Below are 17,119 nucleotides of genomic sequence, written 5' to 3'. Positions count from 1 at the left end.
ATTATAACCTATTGTTGTGGGTGTGAAGTGGTTTCTTCTAGTGGTTTTGACTTGATTTCCCTTAGAGCTAATGATATTGAACATCGTTTCATTGTGCTTATTGGCCATTTGTATATTTTCCTTGAAAAATACCTTTTCAGATCCTTTATTGACTTTTTAATTGAGTTGCCTTTTTATTGTTGAGTTGTAGGGTTTTTTTTTTTTTTCATTTGGAGATACAAATTCCTAATGAGATAAATGATTTGAAAAAATTTTCTCCTGTGTATTGGTTTTTCACTTTCTGGATGGTGCTCTTTGAAGCAAAGTTTTAAATTTTGAGGAACTCCAATTTATCTCTGTTTTCTTTGTTCCTTGTGCTTTTGGGGTATTATTTAAAATCTGAGGTATTTTATTTAAAATTTTATATATAAAATAACTTAATTCGTAGGACCGTTCTAGGAGATGGGTGCGGTTGTTGTCCCCAGTCTATGGATAGGAGACTGAGATGTAGAAAATTTCACTGACATATCAGTGTCACAGCTACCCAGTGCTGTGGGTGTTCAGACCCTCATGTTTGTCCCCAACATCTGTGCTTTTCACCAACATGCTCCACTCCTTCCTGGAATCGTTAATGAAAAAGTTTTTCCGTTTTTGATTTCTTGTTAGTTTGTTTTCTCTTTGGTGACCTCATCTCCTCATTTTCCTTTCGAATATTAGTGTAGATTTATTTTAGGTCTCATGTAGGCAGAAGTATTGCTATCAGTTAACTTCTTTATTACTCACTCTCCGATGATGATTGTTGCTATTTAACCTAATCAAGTCATGCTTAACTCTTTCCTGCTCATGACACTGAAAAGTGTCATGACTTAAAGAATGCTCAAAAAGAAAGTACTTGATTGATTTCATCTTGCTACCCGATCAAACCAATCAAATGAAAACCCGGTGTTGACACAGATTATAAGCCCTCCAGAATAGGGTCACTGTCTTCCTTGTGTTTCATTTGTTTGGTCACAGTGTCTGGATAGCGCCTTGCTGTCCAGCAGTTTTGTGAGGATACGGTGCTCGTGAATCATTGTAAGGACAGTATTTTGACAACAGACTATGTTGTTCATTTCACAAGGGAAAAGATAATATAGAAATACTGCTCAGATCTATTTTAAAATTAAGCTTGGAATTTTGAGAAGAATTCAAGAAACCATACAAAGATCTTTTTCACTAATTTTAGATGTATCTTAGACACATTATGGTTACATAGCAGAGTAACTTATGAACAAGATTTGACAAGAGGTGTGTATTATTGATTTTTTGTTTTAGTTGAAATATTCTATCTGAGATAAAGTAATCAGTGCCTATAAATGCACAAATATGTTTGTATTTCTATGCAACATGGGAGCAGACTTCATATGTTTCTATATAATACATATGACTGTGTGTTTTAATCTGTCTGTCAGTGTTTTTATAGTTTTTCAGCAATGTTGTAACTTTAGAATTCTTCTAAGAAATTCACTCCCAATACTACTGCAGTTTGTACTGTGTATCCTGTCTTATGCATGGGATTCCACTGTCCCCTCAGGGAGGAATTTCCACTCCTATTGAGTTAGTAGCAGATTTAAAGGAACTGTGATTTCTAGGCCTTTGCTCTCCATGTGTTTGCAGTTGGCTGTCAATCACGATTTTCCCTTTCTTGAGTTTTCATTCTTCAATTAGAATTTTTGAAAATAACTACTAATATGTTTCACAGGTCTCCCTAGAAACTTGATGTGTTTGTGCTTTTCAGTTTTCAATTTATGAAAAATGTAAATGCACCCTTGTTTTTAAGTAGTCCTTTTTCACTAGATATTTGTTTATCTCTTTATAGTTAAAATAATTTTTTTCCCAATGAATGAATCGTTGTGCATGTTTTAAAAAACCTTACTTTTTACTTTTCTTATTCTAACAGTTATATTCGTTGTAGAGAATTTATAAAATAAGGATAAACACAGTAATAACTTAAAATGGCCTCTAATCTCACCTGGAGATACAGTTGTAAGGTTTGAAATTGAGAATTACAAGTCCTCTCACGTTTTTCTTCTTTTTCAAGTACGTTTTGGTTACTGAGACCCTCGAATTCCCATATGAATTGTAGCAGCAGCTAGCCAGTTACTGCAGAGGAGCCCACTGGGATTGTGATCGAGACCACGTTGAATATGTGGATCGCTCTGTGGAGCACTGACATTCCAAGAGCGCTGTCATCTGATCCAGGAATGTGCGTGGTGTGTCTGTCCAGGTATTTAGGTCTTCTTTAATTTTTTTTCAACAACGTGTAGAGTTTACATAGTATTATTTTATTTATTTTTTCCCTTTATACTGAGTAAAAGTGTGCAACGTACCGGAATCAGAACTGTATTATAGCCCCAACACTTGCTGCTACAATGGACGCTGCGGTCTTTCTTTGCCCTCTGTAAAATCTTGCACAAAATAGGACCTAAGTAACTCTTTCTTGAATGAATGATTTTATGATTGCTGAATGATGCTTGAGAGTCCTTGTGATGATATCTTTTTCCCAGACTTTCCCCTTTTCTTAACTATGCCCTTTCTCTTCCTTTCCTCCAGCCTGGGTTTCAGCCTGCCTGTGGCATTGATTTTCCCTATCTGTGGACTCTTCCTTTCACTAGTTCACGATAATGTTACATGTGGGCTGTGGAAACTTGCTAGATGTCAAGAAAGAACCAATCCATTGCATGCTAGTATTTTTAGAGTGTGGTATTCTTTTATCTATTGAAATTAAATCAGGCTGACCCCCTGAGCTCTTTTCACCTTCCTACACATGATACTGCTCTGGTTGCTGCATGTGCCCTTCCCCCAGACTTGGTTTTGGAATTGAGTAAGTCACCATCACTGGAGACCACTCTTTTAAAGATGAAGAGGACATTTGATCCTTCTCCCTGGTTGGGGACTTGGATGAGATGAGGTAACAGATAAAGAATGGAGCCCCAGCACATTCTGACCACTGCTTTTTCCGTTCCTTTCTCCAGGGGAAAAGAGTACAATTCAAAAATATAAAGATTGTGAGCTAATGAGATAGAAAAGACAACCGATCATTTATTAAATATCCTTTCATGCCAGAAACAAATGTATTATACACAAAATAAGCACACAAATCACGGTAGAACCGTGATTAAAAACGTGGTTCCTAGTTCGAGTCCTGCTCTGGAATGACCAGTCCTGTGAGATAGAGAACTGGTAGGCCGGCTTAGCGTCTCTCGGACTAGTTTTCTGTCCTGCAGAGACGGGGCTCGCTAGGCGTCCCCCCCATAGAGGTGCTGGGGGGTGTAAGTGACGCACGTGGGCAGCCCTAGCACAGCTGCTCGTTCCTCGTAAGTGCAGGAGGGCATAGCTTTTGCGGTGACGGCTTTATGACCGCCCCGTGAAGACTCTCAGTGCTCCTAAGGGATGCCTTGTGGTTTGGAGATGGGATTCTCACTTCTGTAAATACCCAAGGATTGTGTTATTGGGCCCTGCTGATTTGAATCTATTCTTTAGAAAGTACATATTGTAGATATATTTTTCAAGCATGCATGCTTTTTTCTTTTATTATTTATAGTTCTACCCTCTCTCTTGGTGGGACTTTTCATGGAATCCAGGAAACAGCCCTAAGCCACCTGCCTCTTCACACGTCTCCGTGGCGGTTTTCTTCCCTGACTAGAAGAGGGTTCTGCATAGGGAATTTTCTTTGTTCCCCTTTTCTTGGAGTCTCTCTGTCTGTCTGCCCACCTCTCACCTGTCCAACTGTCCATTTCTCTACCCACTAATTCTTCTGACTTGTTCCAAAAAGCATTTCAGGCAGCTTACAGAAGAACAGATTCCAAATAAGCAGGTGAGAAAATGGGGCCAAGTTCAGACAGTGAGGCTAGGAGGCGAGCCTGTGTGAGGGTGGCAGGCATGAGAGACACGCGTCTGCCCTGTGACTTATAAGATCGTCAGCATAAGTGTGAATGAGGCTCCCAGCAGACACAGGGAAACAGGGTGTGTGGGAGATGCTCACTGGCTGTGAAATAAATAAGTGGCTGAGGAGAAGCCCAGCCTTTCCAGCTACTAAGGCTTAGGAAAATATTTTGAGTGTCTTCCAAAATCAGAGTATTTCATCTTTTCCTTTTTCAGAGTTCTATGTATAGTTGGTTGCATTCTATACATGGAAATTTCTCCAAAACTGCTTCCCACGTGTGTCCCATGGCTCGGAATGGGGTGGTTCTGCTCATTGACGCGTGTTGGCCAGAAACCGAAAATGACATTCTCCAAGAAGCCTGGGATTTGTCAGTTATGTTTTGTCAGTGCTGATGACTTCAGAAAATGCTTTCACAGTTCCTCTCCATCTGAGGCGGCAGCATGCTCTCTTAGCAGCATCAGGAGCTCAGGGCCACGGGATGGTGGGGGCTGACTGCACTGCCATCAAGACAGCTGAGGTAGTCACTGCAGGCGTGGTGCTTTCAAGTAGTGCATTTCATGTTCTTTAATAGGTTTCAACAGTGAGTTAATTGAGTTAATTAACATGTAATAAATATGATGCTTTGTTGAAAAGACAGTTATAGGCAGAATATAAGCTGTGAAGACTTTAAAAAATGTTTCATTACTTAAATTTCAGCAGGGAAGATTTAGTTTATCTTATTTATGCCTCTCTTTAAAAGTAACAAAGAAACAAGACAGAAAAAGCAGAGGATGATTTCTGTTCTTCCTCTCGGCTTGCAGGTGCCCTCACCTCCAGTGGCATCCATCCAGACACCAGCACTGACACTGGCCGTGCTCAGAACTGCCTCAGCCCTGAAGATACAACTGACAAATAGAAGGGGGCCATGCCCTGTTACAGCAGGTGCTCTCACTTTGTGGGTCCTTATGTAACTGTGCGTTGTTATTCAGGATCGCCCATTCTACATTGTGTGACGCTGCTGCGGTGTCTCCTAGTTATTTATTTATGTATGTACTCATGTATTTTCTCCAATGCATGGTACTAGACATCTAAAAATTATTTTTTCAGATGAAAAATAATGTGTATTTAATATAATAAGTCTGAAAAAAGGGGCAAAATAGGGTATCCTTGTCCCACTACTCAGAGACAGTAATTAACACTTTAACTTCTATTTTCTGTTCTTTTCATCAGTGTGTATCACCTCTGTCATAAAAACCAGCGATCACTCTGTGCCTGTTTTCTGTGTGGAGACCTCCATTTTCCATTCGGCTTATTACATGTTTTTCTGCAATATTCTATCACCCCTGGCATGATTTTTAATGACCAGTATAGCATTCTGTCTTGTGGAGGCATCGTCCACTTTACTTCGGACTTAAATAAACTTTTAAATTCATGTATACTTAACTGAAATACTGAAAAGGGAACTGTGGTGGTACTTAAAGGCCCCTAACCCCCTTCCCCTTATTTCCTGAGTGTAAAAGCTGTTGACAATGTGGTGTATATATTTCATGACCTTTATGCCTATGACATATATATATATACCCATAAATACATACATACCTACATACATACACGTATATGAGAACTCTATGTATATGTGTGTATATATATGCTTTATTGAAAAATAAGACCGTAGTATATGTGTTCTGCAGCTCGCTTTATTCACTCACGGGTATATCATAGACGTCCTCCCACTCCAGACTCACCCGGTCCTTTCAGATAGAATGGAGGGGTCTCCTGATGTGCAGGTGTGGTCTCTTGTGGAAGGACACCTTTGGTGGGAGAGTGATGTGGACAAGGCCCTGGACAATGCCGAATCGCCGGCCCCTTCAGAGCCCACGTCTCGCCGTGATTTACCGCATCATTTTCTTGATGTTGGACCCTTAAGTTTTCTCCATTTTCCACTTTCAGAAAGGATGTTTGACTGGCATCCCTCTTGTACAAACATACCTGTGATCTTGTATGAGTATTCCTTTAGTTAAGGCTTCTGGAAATTTTGTCCCTGGATGTGATATTTACATTCATCACAGGCTCCTTTCAAGTGACTCTAGAAATTGCTTCTCCAGTGGGGAATGAAAATCTGTAGAATAACTTATGTAACCAATTCTCTATCACAGGATATGATTTCACTTCAGCTTTTCATCCCACCATTGTAAACAGTGCTGTGTAAATGCTCTGATGAGTACATCTTTTGAACTGATTTTTTTTCTAAATGAAATGATTCCTAGAAGTTGAGTTGAGTCTGTGTGTACACACGTTTTTCAGAGTTTACATATCCATTGACATGTCGTCCTCCAAAATGTCGCTCACAGTTTGTTCTCTCACAGATAGACACTAGCTAGAATATCTTTTACAAATATTTGCCGATATGATGAGCAAAATTGCTTTTTCATTGTTTTAGTTTGTATTTGATGACCAGTGAGTTATTGAGCATTTTTCACTCATTAGTCATCTGACTTTTTAAAAGTGAATGATCCCTTTTGTCCTTTGCACACATTTAAGTGAGGGAGCTTCTTGTTGCTTTGTGACAGCTCTTTGTATGTTATGAACATTAACCCCTTGTCTTCATCAACATGTATCACAGAGCTTTTTCTTGTCATTTCTTGCCTTTCATTTTGTTCAGTAGGTTTTTTATTTTCGTTGTGGCTCAAAATATTCTTAAGATAGTAAATGTCTTCCTTTTGGGTTTTATCTTTGTTATTATTCTTAGAAATACTTTCTTATAATGGTATAAATCTCTTATATAGGTTTATTTAATGTCTAAGATGGAGATGATAATAGTACTTGTTATAGTGAGGAGAACTTGAATTAATGTGAGCAAAGAGTTGTATTTGCTGTTATTAGTATTTTAATATTTAAACCACTATCTGTAATTTTTTTGTGGTCATTATGACAGGAATAGAATTTGTTCTTTCCAGGTGATTCTCTGATTGTCCCAGGAGAATTATTGAATTCATACTTTGCTCTTTGATTTGAAATCCCAAATGCACAAAATACTTATGTACACTAGAGTCTCTTTTTGAGCTCATGCTGTATTTCTGTCAATCTTACTTCCTTACTCCAGTGCCATATCTTACATATTGTAAAAATTAATTATTATCTGACAGTGTGATACTTTTTTGTTCTTTTCTTCCATCCCAAACTTTCTTGGCTATTATTATGACTTTATTATTCCTGAAGAATTGTAAAATATTTTGTTCAAGTTAAAAAAAAGTCAGATAAGAGTATTCATGGGATTTTTATTAAGTTTTGAATTATTTTTAGGAGAACTTACATCTTTACAAAACTGTTTTCCTCCATGCAATATGTTGATGTCTCTACATTCATACCTCTTATTTACCCCTCAGTACAGTCCTGTAGTTTTCTCCATGTACAACATGGGCATTAATTTTGAGTTTATTCCAGATTATTGTTGATGTTTCTGTTAATTTTGTAAGTGAGATTTTTTGCTATTATATTTTTTAACTGTTTAAACTGACACCTAGGAAGGCAGATTCGGTTTGTAAATACTCACTTTGTAACAAATCATTTAAAATTGTAAGTATTAAGTAATTGTTCGAGGATCCTTTCTTTTGTGTTTTTAAAAATTTGTTTCCAATATTATCAAAATGGTCATAGCTAAGAAGTATAGGTGTGGAGACAGATGGAGAGAGGTAGTGTGGCTCATGTACAAACTGTGAGCACTTTCATGGCTGCCTTTAGGCTGGAGAAGCCCCAGAAGAGCCCAGGTTAGACCAAGGGTGGCTTTGTATTCACTTGAAAGCCAGCTTTCCTACCTGTATGGTGAAGCCTGGTGGGCGTGGCAGGTAGATGATCAAGGTCTGATCAAGGTCATTGGCTGCACAGAGCGCTGTGTCTGTGAGAACTGGAGTCCATCGCCATGGGAAATGCTTGGCGCCAGGATCACTGCAGGGGAGCTGGGGAGTCTGTGTGTTAAGGATTTTCCAGTCCTGGGAGTGGGAAGATCAGACTCTGCATTCAGATCTGAGTTTGAATTCATCCTCTCTTATTTACTGGTCCTCTGACTTTTGTCAAGTTATCTACCCTCTTTGAACTCCTATTTTCTTATCTCTCAAAATAGGAGAATTACGGCCTGCTGCTAGAGTGTTTGATCAGGGTAAATGATTTGTTTCTATAAGATGCCACGTACAGTCACAAGCTCAGTGAGAAATGGGCTGTCACCTCTTCATCTGCAACTCAGTGCTCGACAGGACATCGGGGCAAAGCCAGTCCGTAATTTGTTTGTGATGCAATGAGGAACAAAATTAATGTCTTGCCTTTCCCTTGCAGTATCCTTACTCCTTTGCTTCATTTACTTCTTTCCTCCTTTCCTTTTCCCTCCTCCACCAAAAGATCCTGAGACTCTCTCAGAAAACTAGATTCAAATTACTTTAAATGGTGTCTCATTCCATGATATGACAGTAACATAAAAAAAATCTGTACAGATCCCAGACGTCATTGTATTTGATTTACACACACACATGCACACCCACACACACACACAATCAGCCTACCTACAACTTGCTGAGGGAGAAGGACCAATTTTTCTGAGTTTTCATTCACTGAGCGTGAGAGCAAAGTCTCTTACGCAGACTTTCACCTTGCTTAGTGCATGGTGTTTTTAATTGGATTTCTGCTTTGTGGCCATAGAACTATTCTTATAGAAGAGAGTTTGTGGAGACATAGACATTCTGCTGAGATATTGGTGTCAACATATTTGAGTTGGAAAGGACTTAGGACAGCATAGAGTCGTAACTTTTTATGGGTGAGAATCCATGATGGTGTAACTTGGACAAGAACCTGGGTCTTCTGTCTTCGTGTCCACGTAGATGAAGAGGCAACAGGGCGGGAGATGGCAGGGATCCTTCTTGCTTGAGTTCCAGGGTCTTGCTAGTTTTCATTCCTCAGCTGCCTTTAGTTTAGGTCCGTGTGGCCTCTCATGGGAAGGTCACTCTGTCCTGAAAGACTGAGTTTCTAATCAGCAAAAAGCCCTGGACCCACTCATATTTCCCAGAGTTTTTCTGCTGTCCTGCTGACAGTTTATATAAATGATACCTAAGAAACTACTGGATACAAAATCCTTATTGTTATCATTTGCCCTCAAGTTCCATAGGAATGGGGTGCTGTCTCAGGCTGTCTAAGGCTAGATCTGAACAAAGATAGGGTGATAGGCTGTGCTGCTGGACCCTTCCCATTCGAAAGGGTTTTCCAACTTAGTTTTTAGAATCAGACAGATGAGTTCAAATCTTGCCTTTACCAGTTATTAGCTTTGTGAACTTGGGGAAGAAACTGTACTTGTTTGTGTCCAATTTTCTTTATCTGTAAATAAGTTCAGTATTTACTTTAGGGTTTTTGTTTTAGAACTGAATGAGCTAATTTCCTCATTTATACCTAAAATACTGATCACGTGGTTCTATGCTGGTGCCTTGGTAGAAGATTACTAAGGGACTCAACAGTGAGAATGCAGGTGGGGGACCCCTGGATCATAGAGCTTATATTCCAGGATATGCTTGTAAAAGACTGGATGTGCAGTGGATTTTTAGTAAATATCCATTCCTTTCCTTATCCACATTGATTGTGTATATATCTTTGTACAATATATGAACAATTTTTTATTGCAATTTAAATATCTTTGTAGTATTTATATTATGTAGCTATAACAAAATACGTGAAATAAAATGATTTGTCTTTTATTTTCTTTTCAATATGCAAAACAAAATAAAATAGAAAAGAAAAAAAGGTTTTGAAGGAGTAGAAATAATTTTATTTCTGTGGAATCAATTCCCTATGTTAGGTTTTTTAGTTGTGTTGTTAATAAGCATATAAAATTGATAGGTTGTGACTTCAGTGTTGATAGCTAGGTGAGTGTAGTTTCTTTTTGTGGTTGTCTTTGATGAATTATTTGCACTAGATCATAAATGATGTGCATGTTACATATTGGAAACGAGGAAAAAGTGGAGACATACTACCTCCAATGCAGTCATCTTGTTACCAAGTCGAAACTCGTACTGCTTGCTGTATGACAGGCCAATAAATCGGGAGATTGAGGTGTTGGAGCAAGGAATAGTGACTTTATTTGAAAAGCTGGCAGACCCAGAAGATGGCTGAATGACATGCTGGAGAACCGTCTCCCCCAAGTCAGAAATCAGTCCACTTTTATACTAAAAAGGGGCGGGGATGCCCTGTTGATACTAAAAATTCTCTGGATCACCTGTCTTACTTGTTTGTTATGATCCAGGAAGTGTTTTCCCTTCATTGCTTATTCCCATACTTAGAATCACACTATTACAATTACTTTATTCAGGGTTATAAATTTTTTCTATTTCTTCAAGATGTTTAGCCATCATCAATTTTGTAGGCCTAGTTACACTTTGGGAAATGTAACAGACAATTTTATAAAATAGACAGGATATAAGTAATACAGCTAGTAACGTTAATAAAGTCATGATTAAGAATTTAATAATCGGGAAGTTGTATTTTGGGGTTAAAATTTTGCTTGTGTTTCTGATTGAGTTTGAGTGATCTTATGAGAAAGTTCATATTTATGGTCAGTCTCAGAGCAGGTATTAATTGGTCAGGTGACGTCTCCCACCTTGTAAGATCAACAGAGGTCTAAACAGAACTATAATTTCTTTTTAGAATAACGTTTCTGAGGGCTATCTAGTTAGAGCCTTGGAGTAGGGAAACCCACCAAGGTAACACAGAAGAACTAGACATAGGTAATTTACCATAAACTTAACAATTGGAGTAGTTCATAATCAAAGGTAGGAGAAATTATCACAGTAATTTTTATGCAGGCCTGGTACGGTGTCTTGGGTCAGCTGTCTACCTCAGATATCGTCTTCTTGTCATCCTGGCCTGGTAGCTTTTTCTCCATTTGGGCATTGTTTTAAGGTGAGCAGTGCTCTATAGGCCAGTGCATTGCAGGGGCTATTTCTGATAGGAAATGAACCCGAAAGTCCGTTTCCTTCAGCTTTGGTGTGTATGGTCTATTTAAGAGTACCTGATAAAGGGTCCTTCCATTCAGGTTGGAGACAGTTCTTTAAGTCATGCCTGTTCCAGTTTGTATAATCCCCTGGCTGCAGGTCATGGGGCATTGGAATTTTACCCAAGGATAGATTAGTGAGCTTCAGAAACAAAGCTAGAGTATCCTATTAATAATTCAGTTAAACTGTACAGCAATGTGACATAACAGCAAGGAATGGTTGGGAAGTGTGTTAGTAAATACGGACGTCAACAAAACTAGAATTTAATATCCACTAAAATATAATCTTTTTTCTCTCTAAAGTTACCCTCATTTTTCTCAAATAAAGCCATGTCAAGATTAATTGCTTTACAAGTTGTCTGATTATTTGATCATATAAGCTTTTTTAAATTGGCTGTGTTGGAACTTTTAATTAGGAGTCTCAGGGTAGAATGTTAATAAGGTTTGCTAAGGCCAGGAAAGCCCCGTCAAGGGCTTGTCATGGATTTCTGCCTTACAGATTTAGGTAAATTCTTTTCTCTTTAAAATCCTTAAAATACCTTGAGATTCCTATATCTGTTAGGAGATGATCTTCCTCATTTGTCTGATAGAGCCACTGGGGACCTAAGAGTTTTTAGTCTATTGAGGGATCAGATAGAGAGAAAAGATAACTGTTCCAAGTCTGATTACATAGGTATAATTTATCAAATTGCTGTGAATCATAGCTAGCTTAAAGAGAAGAGCTTCTTTATGTCTGGGAAACAGGTTAAAAGCCAGTAGTATTTTAAACAAAATCAAAAATTATAACCATATTCACCAGTTTACTCAGTCCCATGTAACTAATTCTTTTAATCACAGTTTTCATTGGAAATTTAAAATTTCTTACCCAGTTTATTTCACTGCTATAGTTTGAAATTTTTTAGAAATCAGTAAATCTCCTTGAAGAGCAAGCATTTTGCAAAACCATCAGAAGACAACCATTAACTGTCTATAAATGACAAAAGATTTAAAATCATGGTTAAACACCGTTACACTATAATCGATAAAGAAACCTGGTCACTATACCCAGAATTATCACTGGTAACATTTCAGATATACCAGAATTTTAGGGAGTCCATATAATTTCTACAATATCTATATTAATAACATTTTCTCATACAATATAACCTTAGAAGATTTATTATTCATTTGACAATACCATGTTATTTAACATGCCAAATGAAATTTACTAGATTAAAATCTCTCTTTGGGATGTTTCAGGGGCCCTCTGTAGCATCCCAAACTTAACTGGAGATTAAAAGAACTTTAATTAGAAATTGATATTTGGGGAGCTTGTTTAAAGATTTCAGAACACTTGGTCAGATAAACATATAGATCACTGTAACGTAGTACTAATTCATTAACAAGAAAATGCGTCAAAGGTAATGGCAGAACAGATCAGTTAAGTGGTATAAGAAGTTTTACAATCTGTTACTGAAGGTGGATTAACATTTTAAGAAAATTTTTTCCTCTTAACAGCGAGAAAACCAAATCTAGTCTTGTACCTGCTTACTTCTAAGATTCATTTACTTTGCCCAAGTTGATTCTAAACTTAGCCAATTCTGACCACGTATGAAACTCTTTCCTCAGGGTTCCACTTCCACAAGCCTTCCATAGCTTTCTATACTCATATTAGTGTGTCCCTTATTTTCTCTTCCATTCAGAAGTAACCAGCTTCAGGAGAAATCCACTATTTTTCATTAACAAAATATAATTCCATTCTTATATCTTCCTTTACACATTTATCTTACTTTCCTAGGATACTGAGATCATTCCCTTAATAATAGAGACTATTTCAGGGTGGCATCATCCATTTATTAGTATTTCTAAACACCTTTATTTTCTCTGTAAGAGGAAGTTACATGTTAAGTAATTCATATTTCAATCTTATTTTATCTGAAAATGGCATAGCTATTTAATAAAATCCTATCATTTGACTTAATTTAGCACAACTCTAGAATTTAAAGTTACCAAACATTTAGAGATTATCTTAAGCATACGTTTTAAAAATATATTTTAAAAATTTACCCAAAGCTCTCATCTCATTTGCATTTAATTTACTTAAAATTTTACCACACCACATTACTGTTTTTTTTTCTTGAAATATCTGCAACAGATATAACAGGATCTTATTTGACTTTCATTAAACCTAGGTACAGTAAAAGCATTATACTTAATATTGATGACTTTAAAGATGTCTATATTAATTAGGACATTCTTAAACTAAACAATATCAAATATTATCTTAATATTGAATATTTTCCAGTTCACGTGACGCTGAAAGTCAATTTGTTCAGTTTTTATTTTAAAAATACTTAATTTTCAAGCTCCTATTTTTTACGTCAATTAAGCTGATCTCTTTGACTTTGATTTTTTTAGCTGTAGAAATATCTCACATCAATAATGTGTACACAGTCTTATAAACAGACAAAAGCTAGAGATCTCACAGCTTCACTTTAAAACTTACTTATAAGATAGGTATAATAATAGTTGGAGTAAAGTGAATTTGCTTGCTCAAATCACTAAGGCTTGCTATTTATGAAACAGACATTTAAGATTTCTTGACAAAGTCTGAAGGACACGTCAGAGTTCTGAGTTCTAAGTTTTAAAATGCCAAAAATTTCTTGGCCTTAAATTTTATTTCGTTGAGCTAATTAGGCTCAGTATTAGGTCATTGTTTGCTGTATTTACATTTCTGATCTGCAAGACAAAGACACAATCTTCCAATTCCCCAGAGAACTGCTCTGTCACCCAGACCCAATTTTCCCTCCTTAATTGGCATTTTTTATCAGTGAGAAGAGCTGTAAACAAAGAATTCCGTGTTTTAAAACCTTAAGGTTTAATTTATCATGTTTTCCAAAGCTTGCATAAGGCATTTAGTAAGGTCTCTTTTTCTTGAGTTATAAGTTAAACCCAGGGTAAAACTCTTATTATATTTTTTTATTAGCCACTGAATATTAGTTTTTAGTTTTACGTTATACTGGACAGCTCATGTAACTCTGTTGGTTTCTTTTACTTTGTTCAATTAATATTTTCTGAGGGACAGATTTGTGCCCAGACTTATAACACCAAGAAGGGGACGCGTTTTTCCATTGAAACATATCTATCCCACAACATAATTAAGCAAAAGTTTTATATAAAGACCATTTAAATATACCAATTTTACAAACTTTTATCTCAATTTTATTAAATCTTATACCTTTAATTTTTATATTTATGTTTTAATCAATAATTCTTATTTCTAGAAGGAGTGCCAGAAGCCTTTTTTTTTTTTTTGTGCATTGTATCTAATTTTATAGAAAAGTCTCTAGGATGCCCAAGTTTCAGCCAAAGAGCTTAGACCCTTCTCAATTTTTACTTTGATTAATTGGTCTGTTGTCCCAATCATTGATCAAATATTTCAGTCTATATATATATATATTTTAAACTGCGACAAATAAAACGGACTTGTTTGAACTTTAATGTTGGGGGGCAGTAGGTGATCTCTTTGGCCCTTTTTTTTACTTTATGTAGTGTAGTATCAAAACCTTGTACCTAAATCCAAAAATGTCCATTTTATTTATCTCATTCAAAATAACCATATAAAAATATTTATCCACTTGGGATAAGCCCCTTATCTTTTATTTTTCGACCTTTTAACAATCCTTTTTCCAGTTATTCAACCTAATTAACATTAATTATTCTAAGATTTTATTAGCATCCCTAGAACCATTTATCGGAAAGGAAAAACACAAATGTAGCTTTTCAAACCAGTTTTATTTTTTTCACTAAGTTCTTAGCTTAAACATTAGATATATTTTTCTACCTTTAAAATTGATTTTAATAGATACCAATAAAACAGCTGTTTATAATGAGATCTCTTTCAACTTTCACCAATTTAAAAGTTTTTCCAAATTAAAGGATCCATCATATGGCCATCATTTTATATATATATATATATATAATAATATATATATTATTATTATACAATATATATATATAATATATATATAGTGATTTTAAACCAATAAGATGAAGAGGCTCTTCCACATGAGAGTGGGGGTGTTGCCTAAATAAAATTCAAAGGTTTACTCTTCAAAAGCTAAAGGCCTTTGTGGTCCAGGCTGATGAAACAAAGTTTAAGATGGCAAAATATCTGACAATTGGTACAAAGAATTGCTTAGAATCCCAATTTATTTGCGTGGCCACCATATGTACACAATACTTGAACCTTTTGTATGGCAGAGTCCAAGGTTTCCTTTAAAAAAAAGTAAACTTATATATACATACATACACACATTTAAAACACCCAGAGAAAGATAAAACATTTACATTTCAAGGACACAGGAAGAGAAATCTAAGTTCCCCCTAACGGGGATTTTGTTTTTATAAGTTCAGAATTCCAAAAAATATTTTTATCAGGCCTGGTTAGTTACCTTCATAGTGAGTTGTTTTTTTTTTTTTTTTTCTAATTCCCAATTAATGCTGTATGTTTTGTATGTACATAAACCTGGCTGGGGTAATAGTTGGAGGCTGGCAATCTGTCATTTTTTCTTTTCTTTTCTGTTTTTTATTTTTTTTTTGAAAGTTCTATTCCACATTGTAAGTTCGGGTTCTCAGAATAAATTTTCTAGTAAGATTTCCCTCAGGGACAACTCTATGGCATGAAGTCTTTGCCTCTACCACTCCTGCAAGATTCTCTGTCACCAGAGAAAGCTGTTACCAGCCAGGAGGATGGTCCCATTTTTGGAGTTGAAAGGTTACTCATAAGAGTTTTACTTTTATCCTGAAAAATTCAATGGAGGTAACCAAATTGAGGAAAACATTAGAACAACCTCTTACCTAACCACTCAGCCCTGAACCCAGTGTCTTTCAACTTGGACACACTCGGGACGTCTCCACTGGGTGAGTATTTTCCTGGTATGTTTCCACCAGCCCCACTTCGGACGTCTCTGCAAGGTGGGTATTTCCCATTATATTTCAACCAGGCCCCACCCAGTATGTCTCCACTGGGTGGGTAATTCACCCCAGTATCTTTCAACTGGAGGGCCAGTTACCTGGAAACTCCGCCAAATAAAACTCAGGATCATCAAACAATATGTGATTTCCGAGAAACAAGAGAGACTCACCCAAATTCATCTGGACTCCCCGAGGAGGCAGATGGGCACAAAGGGCCACTTATGGTACCAAGGCTCCAGATACTCGGAGAGTTCAGGTGGAGAAAGTCTGCTCTGGGTCCCTTCATGGTGTCCAAAACTGTTGACTGAAATACATGTGCAGCCTAAAGGTTAAGAGTTATGTTTTATTTGGCGAGACGACTCGAGCCATGATGACAGCCTCTCAGATCTCTCTGAGGGACTGCTCCCAAGAGGTTGAGGAGGAGCTAGGATATATAGGAGCTTTACAACAAAGACCAGGTTGTTGGAACAGTAAAAGATTGCTTGTTATCTAAAGAAAGCCAGGTATCTCAAGTTCAAGAATTTAGTGCTTTTCTATGTATGGGAGGAAGCAAATATTTTGGACTCCCTGAATTCATTCTTTAAACAAGCACCTAGCTACCTAGGGCCAGTATCCTGTCCTTTCTTATTCTGAGTCTGCTCAGAGGGCACCATTGTGAGTTGCTGCAGCTGCTGGGCTGCAGGCCTGTCCTCGCTGGGAGTTGGCGGCAGCCGCTAATGACTTGGTTTCAGCACTCTTTGTTTACTGACATGGTTGCAGTATTTTCATTCACATTGTAGTATTTTCATTCACGGACTGATTATGGATAATCTGCAACCTTGGAAAGGAACCGAGATGGAATTACTGCAGGTACCTTCTTCTTTAATAAGCCGTGTGCAAACATAAACATGGAGGAAGCATACATTTGGATTTGGTGGTGTAGGGAAGGGTTTCTGCACATTACAGGAGAACGCAATGCAGAATTCCTTAAGTCCACCTTTTTTTTCTGTAGTGGTTTCTGAGAACAGTTTATGGTAATTAACCAACATTTACAAATGGTGGCACACATTGCATTTAAGAGCTGGCCGGCTGCAAACTTGTGTATTGGACAGGTGGAATTCATAGGCAAATGGTCAGGTGGATGGGAGAGAGATGGAGCCTAGGCCTGGGCCCAGATTCCGGTTTAAATCGCCATTTCCTCACCATACGGCCTTGGACTAGAATGCAACCTCTCTTAACCTGTTGGTGAATCTGTGAAATGGGCATGATAATATTCG

General features: G+C 37.1%; 1 pseudogene; it reads left to right on the top strand.

Annotated features, from left to right (window-relative positions):
• LOC135320654 (trafficking protein particle complex subunit 9-like) overlaps positions 1 to 17,119 on the top strand; it is a 117,890-nt pseudogene that overhangs the window by 85,972 nt on the left and 14,799 nt on the right.

Source organism: Camelus dromedarius, unplaced genomic scaffold (genome assembly GCF_036321535.1).
Source record: "Camelus dromedarius isolate mCamDro1 unplaced genomic scaffold, mCamDro1.pat HAP1_SCAFFOLD_37, whole genome shotgun sequence".
Taxonomy (NCBI): Eukaryota; Metazoa; Chordata; class Mammalia; order Artiodactyla; family Camelidae; genus Camelus; species Camelus dromedarius.
This window is presented reverse-complemented; position numbering and strand designations above follow the sequence as displayed.